Raw genomic sequence first — 18,291 nt, forward strand, 5'->3', positions numbered from 1 at the left:
AAATAAATATTACCTGCTGCGTTACACATAATAATTTACTGAGCAGTAAGTAGGTTTGCTCTTTTTATGCCATTATGTGGGCAGTAAGGAGCTGATGATGAAGCAGTTTTGCGTCTGTGAAGTACGTATTTAGTTTAAATGTGCCCCTTAATTATATAGTTACAGCACTCGAATCAGCAACATTTCATTCAGATGCACAGAGGATTGGTTAATGACAAATGAGACGTTTTACATGGAAGTAGAAACGACCTGACAGCCATACCCTGTTCATATAAGAATAAAACTATTGTAAACATTACACTATGTATTCAACCATGTACACTGTAGCCTCATTGGATTTCGTTTCATGTGGAGCGGAAGCCAAGCTGTCTGGAGTACAGTTATTGAGTATACATTTTATCATGTGCGTTACACTTGCATCGACTCAGTGATAATATGGGGCAACAGCTTTACCAGTGTATTTAACTTTGACAGACCTGGCCAGGGAAGTGATCCAACTAACCTGCAGTGACGTGCACAGTTGCAGTAAAGGCCTAAAAAAAGACCGCCACAGAACAATATAGCTCTGCATGTCATTTCATTTTTAAACAGAAGGAAATAATACATGGTAAAATTCAGGCAATACGCTTCTTCGGTGAGCAGTCTGAAAGCATAACGTGCGCTCAATCTTAGCTAACATAGAGCTGTAATTAAAAACAAGAGAGATGAAAATTCCTGATATTAACAAGGGTAATTTTTCTGCTTGAGCTATATGTGGCGTAAAAGCGCACTGCTGGGATTTCACTATGTACTTAAATGTTGAAGCCACCAAAGCTATTACTATCAGTTATCTGATAATCTCTTAACTTCTTCTATATCGGGCTCTGATGAGTGCATTACAGTATAGTCACATTGATAACAAGGCGATCAGTGACAGACTCCTAAGCCACCAAATATTCCACATTTCCTCCTTGTTTATGACATGCTCTTCTACATTTCGTCACTGTTCAGAAGTGAGGTGTCACGAAACTTCATATGTTTGGCAACTTTACTTTTGTTATTTCTCGTGACAAATCCCTTAACTTGGCTCGTGATCAATTTTATTGGATTCAGATTGCAGAGTTAAGGTGAAAACTGTAAAATGTAGCATTTGTACAGTGTGCTCGATGCCATGAAAATTATTGTTTTCCATGTTTCTATGACACTTATCACTCTGACTCGTGTTGAGACACATCTGTCCTACAAAGCAATGGGCATATTCAAACAAAGAGCATTTGATTTTTCATATTTCTCCAAAAAAATTAAATTGTGTAATGTTTTTCTCAACTTCAACAATCTTTTATAAAATAGCGATAATTAAGAATGTGTATTTGCAATGAAAACCAGAATTCTGCATGCGACTTGTAATTAGAAACTAGAATATATGCATTTTTCTTGAAAAATTATGGTTAAGTTTGAGTTAATTATCATATATTTGATGAATTGCAATTTAAATGATTAAGCTATTCAAACTGAACAAAATTGTAAATTACAATGAGTTACGAAAGGCCACCCACGAGCACATACAATTACATATCTGCGACGCTACCGTTTATGGCATGCTGATACTTATAATACTTTGCATTATATTTATTACACTGTGTTTCTGAAAAAAATGTCAAAGCTCATTTTTTCCTGATCTTGTGAAAAACATTAACAACAACTTGTTAATCGTAAATGTTAATGTAAATGCCGTGTGGCTAGGGCCTCCTGTCAGGTAGACCAGTCGCCTGGTGCAAGTCTTTTGAGTTGACGCCACTGCGGCGATGGGGATGAGATGATGATGATAAGAACAACACAACACCCAGTTCCTGGGCAGAGAAAATTCCGACCCAGCCGGGAATCGACCTTGGGCCCATTGGTACGACAGTCCGTCGTGCTGACTACTCAGCTATCAGCTACCAGGGATGGACTGTTTCTCGTCATTAACAGTGTTCCGCGTGATTGTTTCACTATGAAGCAGGAAGTAGTGTCAGCCATTTTCATGGTACGTATGGACAGCGAGACAATCAGAGCACCAGTCACGTTTACAGAGACTGTGGCTGTACACGATTTTTGAAAGAAAAATTATGTAGTTAAAATACGATTAAGAAAAACGTTGATGGCTGGTAATACATGACCAGAATGTCTTAAAGTTTCATTTGCAGTGACAGAGTAATAAGATGTCTAATACTTAAGTTGGACCTGCTTCCAAGAGCGGAACAACACCAGTGTACGAGAGCTGCGGCTGCTGATCAATCATCAGGTTTATTCCTATGATGAAGGACGTATAGAACTCGTAATAAACAAAAGCAACTGCATAACCAAATAAAGTATGGAATAAGAACCTATTCTAAGAGTAAGCAAATAAGCGTCATAGAATACAGCGCCTCTGGCAGCTAGCGCGAAAGCAATTTGACAGTGTTACAAAATTTCGCGCGAAAACAATACGACTTGCACTGCACTGTAGTCTCACTTCTGTCTGCTACATCAGCCCCTTCCGGGAAAGGGGAGCGCTGTCCATAAACCTTGCAGGGAAACAGACTCGTCGACCTGATTGTGTTGAGCGTCCAGAGGGCTTCTTCGCGTCGACGGTTGTGGGAACCGCCAGTGACGGAGCACTTGAAACTGAATCAGGAGTGTGCTACGTTGTCCTCGTTGGTATTTCTTCTTGAAAGAGGTATGCAAGTCTCACGTAGTCCAGTGTTACAGTACTGGTTTTGCCATTAACGATAATGTCAAGTGGGCGATCTCCTCGTGGCACTACTTTATGCAGTCCTGTGTAAGGTGATTGTAAAGGGGGTTTAACAGCGTCAGAGCGTAGCATTGTGTGCGTGCACTTCTGAAATTGTTGGTGTACACACGTAAGACCGGTGCCATGTCTGGATGGTTGCCTCTGATAGGTGTGGGAAATGTGTTCTCTCAACTGACAAATAAAACCACCATTTGTCAAGTTGCGTATCTGCAAGGACTGTGGATCAACAAACTCCTCTGGCAGCTGCAACGTTTCAGCGTACACAAGTTCGGCAGCTGAAGCATCCAAATCCGGCTTGTAAGTGTTTTGCAAACCTCGCATTAGCAGCACTGTTGTCCAGCTGCATCATGGCACATCAGGACTGCTTTCTGTGCTCAGTGCTAGCGTTCTATCATCCCACTGCATGATGCACAGTGCCACATAATTTAGTCAGCTGTGAAAATAGAATGGACTCAAACTGGCATCCACGATCCATCATGACATGCAAAGGGCAGCCAAAGTGTGACAGAAACAAAACCAGAGACTGAGTTTTCTGCCAAGATGTTGTCTATAGGTGCAGTGTCTGGCCAGTGGACAAAGCGGTCTGTCATTAATAAATACTGTTGACCATTTGATGGAGGAAAGAGGCCAACTACATCGATATGAGTGTGTGCAAAATGAGATGTCCTAAATGGAAAGTTGCCCACTGGCATTTGCACATGTCTTTTGACTTCACTGCATTGGCATTTAATACAGGTCCATTCCAGGCTCAGCACTCTTTCTTGACTCCTGGCCACACAAAACGACTGGAAGCTAGTTGTGTTGTCACACAAACATCCGGATGACACAGATTATGTATGTTATTGAAAACACCCCTCCTGAATGCTAAGAATAGAACAGTACAGGTTTTGCCACCAGACATGTCACAGTACAAGTTGGCACCGGTGCCAGGAATCTCTACTATCTGAAGTTTGAGTGATGACTTGGAGTCTTCATGCAGGTCATGCAGCTCTCAGTCTGATTGTTGTACTGCGAGTTCTCTGAAATCCATCAAATGAGTGATGTTACTAATGTGGGAGAGACAGACGGCCACTATATTATCTATTCCAGAAACATGTTTTATATCTGTGCTGAACTGAGAAATGTAAACCAATTGGTTGTGCTGCCTAGATGAACAGTCCAAGTTATTTTGTCAGAAGGAATATGCGAGAGACTTCTGGTCAGTAAAGATGGTAAATTCTCCAGTCTCCAGTGGAGATCGGAAATTTCAATGGCTTCATGGATTGCTAAAAGCTCTCTGTTGTAACCACTCCATTTTTGTTGAGATGGAGATAGCTTGGGCAAAATGAATGCTAGCGGCTGCCACACTCCATCAGGAAGATGTTGCAACACTGTGAGGATTGCCTTCTGACTCGTGTCAACTGCTAATGCCAGTGGTGCCCTCGGCTCTGGGTGTATGAGTAACGCCACACCCACTAAACTCCCCTTCGCTGTTTCAAACGCCGATATCATTTCATCCATCCATGAAATTCGTAAATTTAACCTGCTCTTCAGGCCAGTGAATGCCGCTGCTAATGGCGCTTGCAACTCTGCCGCATGATGTAGATGTTGGCGATAGAAATTGAGGACGCTGAGGAAACGACACAATTCCTTGCATATCTTTGGCTGGGGCAGCTGCAGGATGGCTTCAGCTTCCCTGGCAAAAGTAGCAAGCCCGACGATGTGGTACTGTGGCCCCAAAAATCAACCTGTGCCTGGGGTAAGACAAACTTGGCGGTATTTAGAACGCTACTACACCATTCCAATCTTCTGAAAACTTCGGTAAGATGGTGCTGATATTGGTCTGGAGAAGTCGAGAAGACCAAAAGTCTTTGAGATAAGCAAGGCAAAAGTTTAGCCCTTGTAGATGGAGTCAATGAAACTCTGTCACGTTTGTGCTGCGTTTCATTGGCCAAGTCAACTCCCAAAAAGGCCAAAAGGAATGACAAGGGCCGACCTTTATGTGTCTGCTTCTGCTATTGGAATATGCTATTGGAATATGCCTTTGCACAGTCTAAAACACTGAATACAGTTGCGTCACATAATGTATAGTTACAGTCCCAAAAGCATCGAACTGGGTAAGAACAGGGACAGTTCTATCGTTCAGTACCCCCATAATCACCACAAGAGCTCCTTGCGCCGTTCTTTTTTTTTCCGCCAAGTATAGAGAAGACGACCAGGGGACAATGGCCGCATCATCCTTTCACGAATCGAGGTGTCAAATTACCCTGTGTTCGGCATGTTGGGAAGCAGTTGATAATGCGCCAAAAAATCCGCGCCTATTACGGGTTCTGACACGTCTGCAACCGTGAAATCCCACGTAAAGTCGCTCCGCAGTCCGATGTCCAGGGTGATTCGCAGCGTTTCGCACGTCGATACACGTAGCTGAATTGTTGACAGCAGTCAGAAGTAGAGATGGGCAAAACTGTTCTTTTCAGAAATTGGATCAGAACTGTTCACTCCCTGAAATGAATTAGCTCTTTTTCATGACTCACCACTCATTTACAATAGAAAATAAATGGAAGGCACATTGCCCTTTAAACTTGGTTTATTCCAGTACTATACCTGTATTTTTATCTTATTTGATCCTATTTTGAAGTAACACAGATAATGAGTAAGAATTTTGTATTGTTTATTGAAATTTCCACGATATGACAAAGTTTTTGATTATTGATTTATTTTGCACTATCGTGGTTTTTTGGGTGATCGGAAAATGTTGTAACTTGAGATTTACATTAACAATATATTTGGCTATAATGTATTAAAATTTCATTAACCTCATACAAATACATCGCAAGCCATATATTTTTAAAGTGAACGTTTCCTTTCGAAGACGCCTAAAATCGCAAAATCCGTACCAGAATAAGAAAAAAAATATAAATTTGACTGTAAAACGAAAGTGCTGCATATAGCCTTACGCAGAATAAAACAAGGAAAATATTGGTTATTGGTGTATCACATTTTGCGATATGTTTATCGGTTCGCTCGTAATTAAAGCGTAAATTCGAGTGTCCATAATAAAAATCCTATAGTAAGAGGAGTCATCAGGAACCCAATCTAATCAGTTTAAACAAATAAAAATAAAATAAAAACAATTGATATATACATAACATAATAATGTAATATACATAGCGGTATTACTACGAAGAACAATATCCAGTGGGGACGAACTCTGATGCAGAGGCGTTGAGTCGAGCAGGTCGAGCCGCGAGCTGTATTACTGCGTGAGCTGAGACCGCAGAGACCAGAGTGACACCTGAGTCGCTTTGCTCGACGCTCTGGCTAGAGTCGAGACGGTGGGGTGAGCGTTGAGCGGGCGAGTTCCGAGGGTGGGGGGGAGCGGTGAACTCATCCGCTCCGAGACAAATCGTCCGTTCCCTTGCGAGCAGGTTTTTGCAAGTACTTCCTATGTTATCCGCTAGGTGGCTCTCTGTCCTGTTGCTCGCATCAACTGCCCAGAGGGCAGGACGTGCGACTGAAACGATCGCCGACAGAGTGCGATGCGAAGTTAAGCTGCGCCAGACACTGCACAGTGCACACGGCAGACGACGCACAGAGACGGCACGGCATATGTGAAACACAAAATCCAATGGGGCACTGCACAATGCAGGCAGCCAAGGTAGAAGCAGGGCAGAGGCCGGCGCTGGCTGTGTTGTGTGGCGTGCACTGTGCTCTGACCAGCAGAGGCGCTGCTGATATGCTCCGTCTCTCTCTCTCTCTCTCTCTCTCTCTCTCTCTCTGCCGTGGGAAACGTTTGGAGCTACCGTTCTTTTTTTCTGAATCACTGATTGTTCACTCCTTTGAAAGATTGAACTCTATGAATTAGTTCAAGAGCGGATCCCCCATCTCTAGTCAGAAGGAGGAAGTGCGTTTGCCGCTTGCCTTGCAATTTCGTACGTGCGGACACACTTAAGTCAGAACCCGTATTTACGAGATATGCTGTTGCACTCCACCGCCACTGTACCCAATGGTGCAGGCTTTGTCAGCTAACTCCGCTACAGCGTCTAAAGGGCAAGCTGGTGTGCATCGTGATAATGGTTTTCACCTGGGGTGGCAAGCGATTGCTTTACAGCGTGCGCAGAAGACTTTCAGGCATGGTTCCCATCGTACCTTACTCGGCTAGTGTCGTAAATATTGTGAGAATCGTCTGCTGCCATTGTCTTCTTGGGTTAAGGCTTGTCTGATGTGCTATTCCTGTGAAGCAGAAACCCATAGTATCAGTTCCGTTTTTACCTTCTCACATGCGGAGTGGTGATCACATCTTCGATGTACACTGCTTGCTTCTGATCCAGCTGGCTCACAACTACTGCAAATTTGGTTGCATCTGCCATTATTGCGGCATAGAGAAAACTAGCTTCCACCTGCTCAAAACACGGAGCCGCGTTATGCGGCCAAAACGGTAGCAAACGCACGGAGAGTCGTGATACCGAAGACACGGGATCCGTCGATGCATCTGTCTTCTCGTATGCAGGTCCTTCCTGTGCTATAATGCACCAGTGTCACGGTGGCCTCGTGTCTGTGGCTGTCAAACAAATTACTGCGTGCGTACTATTAGCCGCCTATACAGCGAAACAGACTCCTCACGTCACAATCAGTAACACTTCATTCAAACACACAGAGAGTTAGTTAATGACGAATGTTAGACAGAGGCGTTTTACATGGAAGTAGAACCGAGCCGACAACTAGAAAACGTAATAGTCAAAAAAATGTGTAACAAAATAAACAACAGAATAAGAAACTATTCTAATAGTAACTGCACAAGCGTCATAAAAAACAGCGCCTATGGCGGCTGGTTCGGAAGCACTTTGACAGCGATACAAAATTTCGCGCGAAAACCACCGCATTGCACTGTAATGTAGTGTCACCTCTACTACAAATTCATGACATCTCTAAGGAGCATACACAGAAGATGAGCGCCGTGGCATCTCTCCTAAGTCATTTAGTCATTTAAGTTTATCAGAAAAGGAGAGATACAGTAGGCCTATATCGACAGATATGGCAAGTAAATTTCGATTTCACAGCATTCTGAACAAAATGTAGGATCAATGGCAGATCTGACGTGGGGAAAAACCATCTTTTAACAAAACAGATCTTGTATAACATTGAACAGTGTTATAAACCGAACACCATTCTATGAGACACCAGATGTTAGGTCAACTGTCGAGGCATGGGTATTAGAACTGCACTCGCATTATTGTCCTTGTGTATTTGTCAACAGACCACAAGACACAATAAGTGAACTCCATCCATAATTACAAATTTCAGATTTTTTTAGTAATAATGAACATTACACGAGGTGAAATATTGAAGAAGTGTAGAGATATTGTTTGTGGTGATGGACTGCATGGGCTGAACAACTATATTTTGAAATCATTACATCAATAGTATTAGACGACTTGAAACGAGGATTCCAATGTGCTTCTCTCATTTCCAGTAACATCGACTGTCAAATGTTTTCCATATTTTTGTAGTGTATAAAACCTGAAAGTGGGAACATTTCCCCTAAAATCTTTCTGTTCGACTTTGTGGACTCATTCTAAAATGTCTGGAGCTCTACAATGATCATTGTAAAATTTAGACTTGACTACATGAGACATGTAAACAGAGCAAGGAAGCATAACATAAGCAGTACAGTTAAACAGGCCACGGAAACCAAGCAGATGTTTATATGCTTGTCAGAACTTTGCTGGAAGAGACAGATACTATTGCATTTAATATGATGCTCGACAGGACGAAGGATGATGACGATACATCAGAGTTACACACTTGAGAGCTGTGGCAATAGTGCAGAATGCTGCGCCTTTCAACAGATTGCATGCCTTATAGATAGGAACATGTATATATGTATATTGACAGGATGCACCATTCTGTTAAGTACACATACTTTATCCTCAAGGACAGGACATGAAACGCCTAGATAAGGCGGCCGATATTCGCGTAAAGGATACCCTTAAATCCATTGTGGACATAAATCAAGTTTACTTGTGAAAAGGTATATAATATCAAGGGAGGCACGCGAACTGAAGGTATGATTCTCGTCAGAAATAAGTAAAATACATTTTTTTTAATAACAAGCAATGAAACACTGCAATGAACGTCATAAAATATTAGCCCAAATAAGTGCATTAGGTATATGCAACAGCTTTGTATTGTTTTCATGACAGAAGGACAAAATTACTCCCTAGTTCCTTGAATTCTTCAATGGCTTAATCAGAATACAAGAGCTTGATGTTGTCAAGAAGCACACTGAGTTGTAGCATCAGATCGCCACCATCTGCTACGTGTGCTGCGTGTTGTTATCACGGCTGTCAGATTTAATTACCCGCCAGACAGCTGTGCTTCTGCTTCTCATTCATTGTAATGTGTGCATAATTACCGAGTTTTCTCCTTTATCAGCTACTGCTTATCATTCAGGGACGATTCTACTTTGGAACATAATATCTCTTAGTCTGTTCATTGTTGATAGCTATTACGAGTTGAGTGTGTTTATTCTGTTAAATAAAGTTTCAACATTTCACAGATCACGAGAGTGATATTTCAAGCACTACCGCCCGGCTTAATAAATACACACCACTGTAAGATCGGACAGACCTAATTGTAACTGCATCCGACAAGTTACTTTGCTGGCATCACGGTTGTTTCAACAAAGTTTGCCCTAGCAGTGATCCAGTTAGATCACTGTTTCGCCACAGAAGTACAAGACGCCATAACTGCGCCACCGATGGCACATTCGTATTACAAGCTCAAGACAGAATTAATGCGAAGAGTAGCAGCCTCGTAGGAAGACAGAATTCGTCAAGTGCTGATGCAGGAGGATATTGCAGACCGAAAACTGTCACAGTACTTTAGACTCCTAAGGAGCAAAGTGGGTACTGGTGCTGTTCCAGATAATTTGCTCCTCTCCATTTGCGCAGCCGCCTACCACGACAAGTCAAGACGACAGTAGCGTTCCGAACAGAGATGCCATTGGACGTCGTTGCCGAACATGCGGACAGAATTCAAGAAGCCATCGCTCAGCCATGCAGCAGTTGCGCGTGTCGAATACGACTCTAGCGACGAGACCGTCTATTGTCACATGTGGTGAACGCTCAGCTTGTAGACAGTGTTACCGACATGACTATTACAGGATTTCGTCACAGCACAGCATTACACAGCACCAAGCTAACACAAGTGAATGACTGTTAAGTACGCCTCTCTTTTACGACAATTCCCAGCTTTAACTAGATCTCGAGACACACCTAAATAAATGCTTCATAATATGGTGCACAGTATAAAAGTTACTGGTAGCCCACCGGTATCATGCATTTTGGCTTCTCTTCACGTTTTTTGGTGCAGGTTGCGGTCACGTGCTGTTTGCCACACATTACGCAGTTTGGTTTGAGGTGGCAGTGCCTGGCGCCATGGTTGAATCTTTGACAATGGGGCTTTGGGGTCCCTATAAGACTCTACATTCACTCCAAGGTGAAGCAGTGACTTTAGTTTGTAGACTTTCCTAGCTTCTTCTGTGTTTTCCAGTTCCACTAGGAAGTTCGATTGTAACCTTTTCTCTGATGCTCCTTCGTCCAGTGTGGACATTTGGGTTACCTTCTGTACTGGTAGATCTTCGTGTACTAACTGTGTTTTCATGGTTACTAAGAGTTTCTTAATCACCACTCTTAGTAGTTTCTTGTGATTTATTTCGTGTGTGTAGTGCGCATAGTGTGTTGAAATCCTTCGCTTCAGATAACTGGTACGTTATTCTCTCTCCCCTGGAGTGAGTCTTTAGTGCCCCAATGAGGGCCGGTTTAATCACCTGTAGGAGTTTGATGCAGTTGTTGGTATCATAAACCATTATTGGTGGCACGTTGATCTTTGTCTTTCCCTTGCTGGAAGCGGCTGGGGTGTGCCCTGGGTCATGGTATAATAATTCGCTGAAGCACTTGTGGCTCTACTGTTTCCGCTTCCATGTTTCCGTCAGCGATGGGCGTCTGTTCGGATGTTCGATGTTCCGCATCGAATCGGAAGATCCCTCTGCCTGATTTGTGTCGTTTTTGCGCTTGTTTTTCTATTTGGATTTCTGATCGTCCTCCGCTATGTCGCCTAGTGTGTGCAGTGCATAGTCTGTATTTTGTTCTGTGTGATTTGTGGGTGCTGTCGGATGATGTGCGGCCGCGGGAGCCCTAATGGGCACAGAGGCGGGCTGGGATGGAAGAACTCAAGATTCTATAGTCTCAGACAGTCGCATCGGATGCTTTGAAGTAGCCTGCCACATACGTAAAAGAAATTCTCAATCTTATCAGCCAGTTCAACGTCCCGAAAATTCTGTAAACAATTCAGAACACAGCAGCCCAGCTGATCCGATCACGAAATTTGCGACAATATGCAATGCAGTTTTCAGCCTTCTCGGGTCTTAATCGAAGAAGCACGATCATGACCTGAAATGCCAATGGCATTCTGTTTCAAAGGAACGCTCTCCAAGAGTTCCTTGACTCATATAAAGTCGACGTGTTGTTAATCACAGAGACGCATCTAACACCAGATGACAACTTTAACGTCCGAAATTACATAACATATAGGACTGAACAGTCAGAACCAGTAAGGGGGCGGTACAGCCGTGTTAGTCAAGAACAGACTGCCGCACAGGCAACTAAACACACCACACCTCAGAAGAGCAGAAGCCAAATCAATAAAAACAGTAATAGAAGGGAGAACAGTCGCCATAATCGCTGTTTACAACCCTCCACGGAGGCCAAACCTACATCCTGATGACCTAGCCGACTTGACAAACACGGCCGAATATGTGATAATAGGTGGTGACCTTAACTCCAAACATGGTGCTTGGAATTGCAGAGCCACCAACACCAACGGAAGAATCTTACGTAAATACCTAGAAGCACACAGAGCATTACAGTCATAGCACTGGACACACGGACGCACTTCCCATACTATTCAGCTCAGAGACCAGATATATTAGACATATTTGTCCGCGAAAATCTGAGACACCAGACCACAATAACTGTAGTAAATGATCTGGACTCGGATCATAATTGGGTACTACTGTCACAAGACAACGACCCAGGAAGGCAATATGACACTAGAACTATTAAGACATCGCATACCAAATGGGAAATGTTCAGTAACCTTGTTCAGACGAAAAAACCGGAGATTACATACTACCTACAAGGAGAGCAGCCAATGCAGCAGTTGCAAACATCAGTGAAATCATACTAGAACGCGGGAAACAAGCCACCACTACTATAATCCGCACCACCTCCAGAAGGGCTCTACCGCAGCGTATTCAAGATTTGCTTCAAGAGAAGAAACACTGCCGCCAGAGATGGCAAACCTATCGGGACTCAGCAAATCGAGCCAGGGCCGACAGACTCGTCAGAAAAGGCAGACGCGAACTCCAGGCCCACAGAGAAACCACATGGGGATAAGTTCTTTCTGGCACAGAAAGTAACGCGGAAAAATTATGAAAGCTTTTCAAAACCAGAAAGGAGAAACAAGCCGTCATTAAGCCGCTCCAAGGTAGAAAAGGGACCGTTTACGAAGCTGAGGACAAGTCTGAAGCAATGGCAGACACTCTCGAACTGCAGTTCACCACTCCAGCAGCTGTGGATGACGAGAGTGACGATCACGAGGGACACGTCATAAGGCAAGTGAACAGTGAACCCCAAGCGACACCATATTTCCACCAGTGGACTCAGATACAGTCAGCACATGCTTCAGCTACATGGACAACAAAACGGCTCCTGGCCCAGACAACATCCCACCTCCCCAACTAAAACACCTACCACAGAACGCAATTGAATTTCTCACAGCCATATACAACGCTTTTCTAACTCTTCTGTACTTTCCTCTGGCTTGGAAACAGACAAAAGTCATAACAATACCAAAGCCAAACAAGGTCCACCTCTTTTCCTAGACTCACAAGGTCAATCTCCCTATTGAGTTTTCTGGGGAAAGTGCAGGAAAAGATCATATTCAATATACTACAGAAATTCACCACAGGAAACAAAATTATCATAAAGGAGCAATTCGGCTTTAGGAATGAGGATAGTACCATCCACCAATCCGTGAGACTGACTGAGGAGATATGCAGAGCTCGCACCATCATACATAGTACAGGGGCAGTCTTCCTTGACGTAGAGAAGACATTTGATAAGATCTGGCACCTGGGCCTTATCTAAAAGCTTAATTTTCAAGGCTGCTCCAAACACATCATTCGCGTTCTGGCATCCATTCTACAGAACAGAACGTTTTACGTAAAACTACCTGGTGCCCAAAGTAATATCAGACCTCAGCAATTAGGAGGCCTAGGTTGGTTGCAAAGTCTAGCAGAAAGAAGAAGGTTCTGCTGCTAGGTAGTTCTCACAATAGAGGTGTGGGCCAGCAGTTACAGGAAGTGTTGGGGAATTAGTACCAGGTCTCCATGTAGTGCATGGTTGGCTCAACTGACTGACAGCACAGGGGAGTTATGTAGAGTTATGTAGGAATTTACGAAGGAGGATCGGGTAGTGACAGTGGGTGGAGCAGGGACGGGGAATATGATATAGGTGGTGACCTGGTAAAGATAGCTACTAAATCTGGTGGCAATAATGTGCGTTTCTTGCAACTGTTTCGGCGTCATGATTGGCCTCACCTTAATGTGGCTGTTAGGCGTGTTAACATGGGGTGGGGCAGGGCGCTGATGGCAGAGGGCGTGGGTTCAAAAATGGTTCAACTGGCTCTGAGCACTATGCAACTTAACTTCTGAGGTCATCAGTTGCCTAGAGCTTAGAACTAATTAAACCTAACTAACCTAAGGACATCACACACATCCATGCCCAAGGCAGGATTCGAACCTGCGACCATAACGGTCGCTTGGTTCCAGACTGCAGCGCCTAGAACTGCACGGCCACTCGGGCCGACAGAGGGCGTGGGTAACATGTCAGTGGTGCCAGTTGGGTATATCAGTAGATCGGCTTTCACTCAGCATGACATGCACCTCAATAGGTTTGGGAAGGTCAGGCTGGCTAAGCTTATAGGTGACAGTGTAGTGGGTGGTGGTGGTGGTGGTGGGGTCACTCATGGAAAAATTCATCTACATCTACATATATACTCCGCTAGCCACCAAATGGTATGTGGCGGAGGGTACAATTCGCGCCAAAGTCATATTCCCCCCCCCCCCCCCCCCCTGTTCCACTCTTCCACTCGCAGATCGCGAATGGGAAAAACGACTGTCTGAACGCCTGAGTACGAGCTCTTATTTCCCTTATCTTTGAATGATGATCACTACGCAATTTGAAAGTTGGTGGTAATAATATATGCTCTACATCCTCAGTGAAGATTGGATTTTGGAATTTAGTGAGCAGCCCCTTCTGTTTAGTGCGTCGTCTATCTGCAAGTGTGTCCCACCTCAAACTTTCTATGAGATTTGTAACGCTCTCGCGATAGCTAAAGGTACCAGTCACGAATCTTGCTGCTCTTCTTTGGACCTTCTCAATCTCTTGAATCAGACCCAACTGGTAAGGGTTCCATACAAACGAACAATACTCTAATACTAGACGAACTAATGTATTGTAAGCTATTTCCTTTGTTGAAGGACTGCATCGCTTCAGGATTCTACCAATAAACCGCAATCTAGCGTTCGCCTTACTCGTTAGTTGTGTAATCTGATCATAGCATTTGAGATCATTTCGAATAGTCACATCCAGATACTTGACTGACGTTCGTTACAGGATCATTTAGTAATCGCGAAAACGTTACGGAGGTGATAGATAAACTCCAGTGGAAGACTCTGCAGGAGAGACGCTCAGTAGCTCGGTACGGGCTTTTGTTAAAGTTTCGAGAACATACCTTCACCGAAGAGTCAAGCAGTATTTTGCTCCCTCCTACGTATATCTCGCGAAGAGACCATGAGGATAAAATCAGAGAGATTAGAGCCCACACAGAGGCATACCGACAATCCTTTCCACGAACAATACGAGACTGGAATAGAATGGAGAACCGATAGAGGTACTCAAGGTACCGTCCGCCACACACCGTCAGGTGGCTTGCGGAGTATGGATGTAGATGTAGATGTAGATTAGTGAGTACTTTGCCGGCCGCGGTGGTCTAGCGGTTCTAGGCGCTCAGTCCGGAACCACGCGGCTGCTACGGTTGCAGGGTCGAATCCTGCCTTGGGCATGGATGTGTGTTGTGTCCTTAGGTTAGTTAGGTTTAAGTAGTTCTAAGTTCTAGAGGACTGATGACCACAGATATTAAGTCCCATAGTGCTCAGAACCATTTTTTAGTGAGTACTTGGTGTGAGCCTACATGCAAATGTGAAATGGTAAAAGTGTAAATTGTGAAATTGTGAAGATGAGAGTGAGAATGCGTGTGGACGTCAAAGTGTGACTGTTCATGTTTTTATCTTGTCCAGCTAATGTTAAGGAAATCTTGGTTTGTTGTTGGGTAGTAATTTAACGACGAATAAATTATGTGTTAATTACATTAGGTATATCTGTAATACATTACATGTATAGAAATATAACTTAAATTCTCTATGTCCTGACTAAATACATGCGATGGAAGTTGTTTATAGATGGATTAATCAATAATCAAAAAGAAAACATCGATTGTAAGTGTCAATCGCGTTCTCTTTACGATGCATTTGTGCACATTATGTCTCGGGTTTTATTCATATTAGTATATAGAACATACTCTTTCATTATTTCCAGCATATTGATTATCGCATTCCTTCTGTTGACTACACACAATTATCAATTGAGGACAGACGTAATTAAGTATATCTTGTGCGTACACTGTGACAGACTGTCATAATAATAACGTAAAATCTTTGAAAATCGTCGTATGGCGCGTATATGTTTGTTATGGAAAGGTGGTGAGGATTGTTTACCTGGTTTTTGTGTTTAGTGACTCATCTGAATCCTCAAGTAATGAATAGTAATATTTTAAATACCATTGTGGGCAGTTGAAAGGTATCTAAATTTCGACGGCAGTCTCATGTTACAGCTTATCAACTGTTGTGATGCCGCGTAAATTGATATTCGAAATATTATTGAACATGTAGGTTGGAGTAGTCTGACGAATGAGTAACTAATGTAAAGGCTTCAGTGAGAAAGAGAAATGTTTTTTTACGTTGGTAAAGTCATCGGTCCTTATATCACATTTTCTTTCTATGGTAGTCGAAGTACGCTGCTATCATAGTTGTCTTTAATGTCATAATTGTTGCTGAATTAACGTTCAGTTTTTATACTCGTGTTTACATCTACGTCGTGTAAATTCCACATATGATATAAACGCGCGCTTCTCCGGCTTTCCTGTTCGCAACTCCATGCTGACTGAATTATAGGTTGTTGATGTTGAGATTTAGGTGTATTTATTACATGTATTTCGATGTTTGGAAGCTAGTGAATCACACAGCTACCATGGTCACGAACACTATCATTATGTTGGATAACTTTTTTTTTTTAACCCCACAAAGAAAAAACCTGTGAAAACCTAGTAGGAGCAATTGTTTCACACTAACAGACGTTTCGCAACCGTAACTGACATTTGTAGCATTTTAAATACGACAGTATGATAATTTTACTGTCGTTAGCCATTACAGCAACACACACAATACAATTAGTAGTACAATATGTTAGCTCCTGTCATTACAACTTTGTATTAATAATAAATTCCTTTATATTGTAAGAGGGTGGGCAACTGACCAGTCATGTGGTGTTTAAATAGTTCTGCAGAAATATTTTCTACAGATTCAGAAATTGTTACATAATATGTGGTCCATGATTTCATAGCTGTTAATTGATTTTGACAGTCTGTGGCATTATGTATAAATGTGTCCATAGCTTCTTTTGTTGTAACAATGTGCGTTTTCTGCCTAGTTAATACTGGTAGTTTCTTCAACTTGTAAATTAGTGCATAGTTTACACCCAAGTTTGCTATCATGAGAATTTTTTATTTAGAAAACAAAGGTTTATAGAGTGCGTCATATGATGAATCTGTAATTACCCTGAAGACGTAATTCACAATATTAAAATGTCATGCACACTGGCCAGAATTTCCCTGTAAAGTAAATCTCAGGTCAGCTAGATTTCCTTCTATACCGATTGTCATCTTTGTCCCTTAATAACACAATGAAAATGTAGCATCAGAAGTCATATGTGGTAAAAGAAAGAGAACGGAGCAGTGACAATATTTCTTTTGCATCTGTACTAGTTTATGGAACGTAGATTGTGTAGACACGCTGAACTGTAGTGTAACCCAAAGTCTATGGTGAGTTGGTGGGTTGCAGTTGTATTGTGAGTTGATGAAGCTGACGGATGTGAACACAAAATCTTAGTTGTGGTTACATACTGATTTGTAGTGTAGCCAGAGGTCTGGTTACTTTGTATAGTGACAGTTTGATCGGGAGTGGATGAAGTGGTATTGAACACAATCCAGTGTTACATTATGATTCTCTCACCACTGAGTGTCAGTATGAACAACTATCTGTGAGATGCCAGTCCATCCATATTATTCAACTCTTTTATATCCAACAGTTCAGACAATGAAATGCTAAAAATGGATAGAACAATTGGGATGTGATTGGACTCTGTGCAAGAACCTCCAATTGCCCCCTCTTGCCTGTGTACATAAAGTTCCCTGTCGGTACTGCCCAAGGTGCATACCCAATCCTGCGATTCAGATAGGCTTCTTCTATGGACGTAAGTGACATGCTGACCCTGCCATTCTCAGACATCTGTTGTGTTCGGTCCTCCACAACTAGCCTATTACACTTTGACATGCGTCTACACAGATGCATTGAAAATGAAGAATAGGGTTCTTTATCAGTTTACATTCACAAAGGAGAATGGGATCTGCACACACTGGACTTGTTTTCAGGAGGATGACAGTTCAAATTCCCATGCAGCCTTCCATATTTAGTTTTTTTCTGTCATTTCCAAAATCATTCCAGGAAGTTGTTTTTTTTTTATTTTTATTTTTTTTTATTTTTTTTTTTTTTATGGCACAATTAATTTTCTTCCCCCTCCTTTTGCAGTCACAGCTTGTGCTCCATCTCTAATGACTGTTCAGTTGAAGGGGCATTAAACTTTAATCTACCTTTTTTGGACTCTGTAATACATTGAAACTCTTGCAAAAAAGGTTTTCCTGGTTTGTAGTGACTCCGTGAGGTGCTTACAAGGCATAACACAGGGCTATGCGCCAAACTTTTGGATTGCTAACATCCAAGACCTATTAGCTGACCTCCACAGCTCCGGACCTACCATCTGGATGCCTATCCACGTGAGTATTCCAGCAGATGAACTCAGTGACAAACTAGGTAAAGAGCAACCATGCAGAATCCATTTTCTTTACCTCATTTTAGTCGTGCTAACTATGATGAACCTTATTGTTGTGCCACAGTGACCAGTTTTTAGCAGTCTGGCTTTTATCTCACTTTTAACCATTCGACAAAATTAGTGTCATGCTCATTTTCAACCTTAAAAAAGTTGCAGACTGTGGAGCTGACGGTCCTTCTTCTCTCATTTCAGATCTTTTATGTGAATTTC

At 42.6% G+C, this 18,291-nt stretch overlaps 1 protein-coding gene across 3 annotated transcripts in view; it reads left to right on the plus strand.

Annotated features, from left to right (window-relative positions):
- Positions 1-15,588: 15,588 nt before the first annotated feature.
- The window catches only part of LOC126176019 (uncharacterized), an 88,457-nt gene continuing 85,754 nt past the window's right edge, over positions 15,589-18,291 (plus strand). Inside the window, exons 1-2 of one of the 3 annotated variants that reach the window (XM_049923152.1) lie at positions 15,603-15,714; positions 17,902-18,025. The gene's annotated coding sequence lies outside the window, so the exon portion shown is untranslated. Of the gene's footprint in view, positions 15,715-17,901; positions 18,026-18,291 lie in introns of all 3 variants that reach the window. The other 2 variants (XM_049923145.1, XM_049923160.1) reach the window with 2 other exon arrangements.

This window comes from Schistocerca cancellata, chromosome 1 (assembly GCF_023864275.1).
Source record: "Schistocerca cancellata isolate TAMUIC-IGC-003103 chromosome 1, iqSchCanc2.1, whole genome shotgun sequence".
Taxonomy (NCBI): Eukaryota; Metazoa; Arthropoda; class Insecta; order Orthoptera; family Acrididae; genus Schistocerca; species Schistocerca cancellata.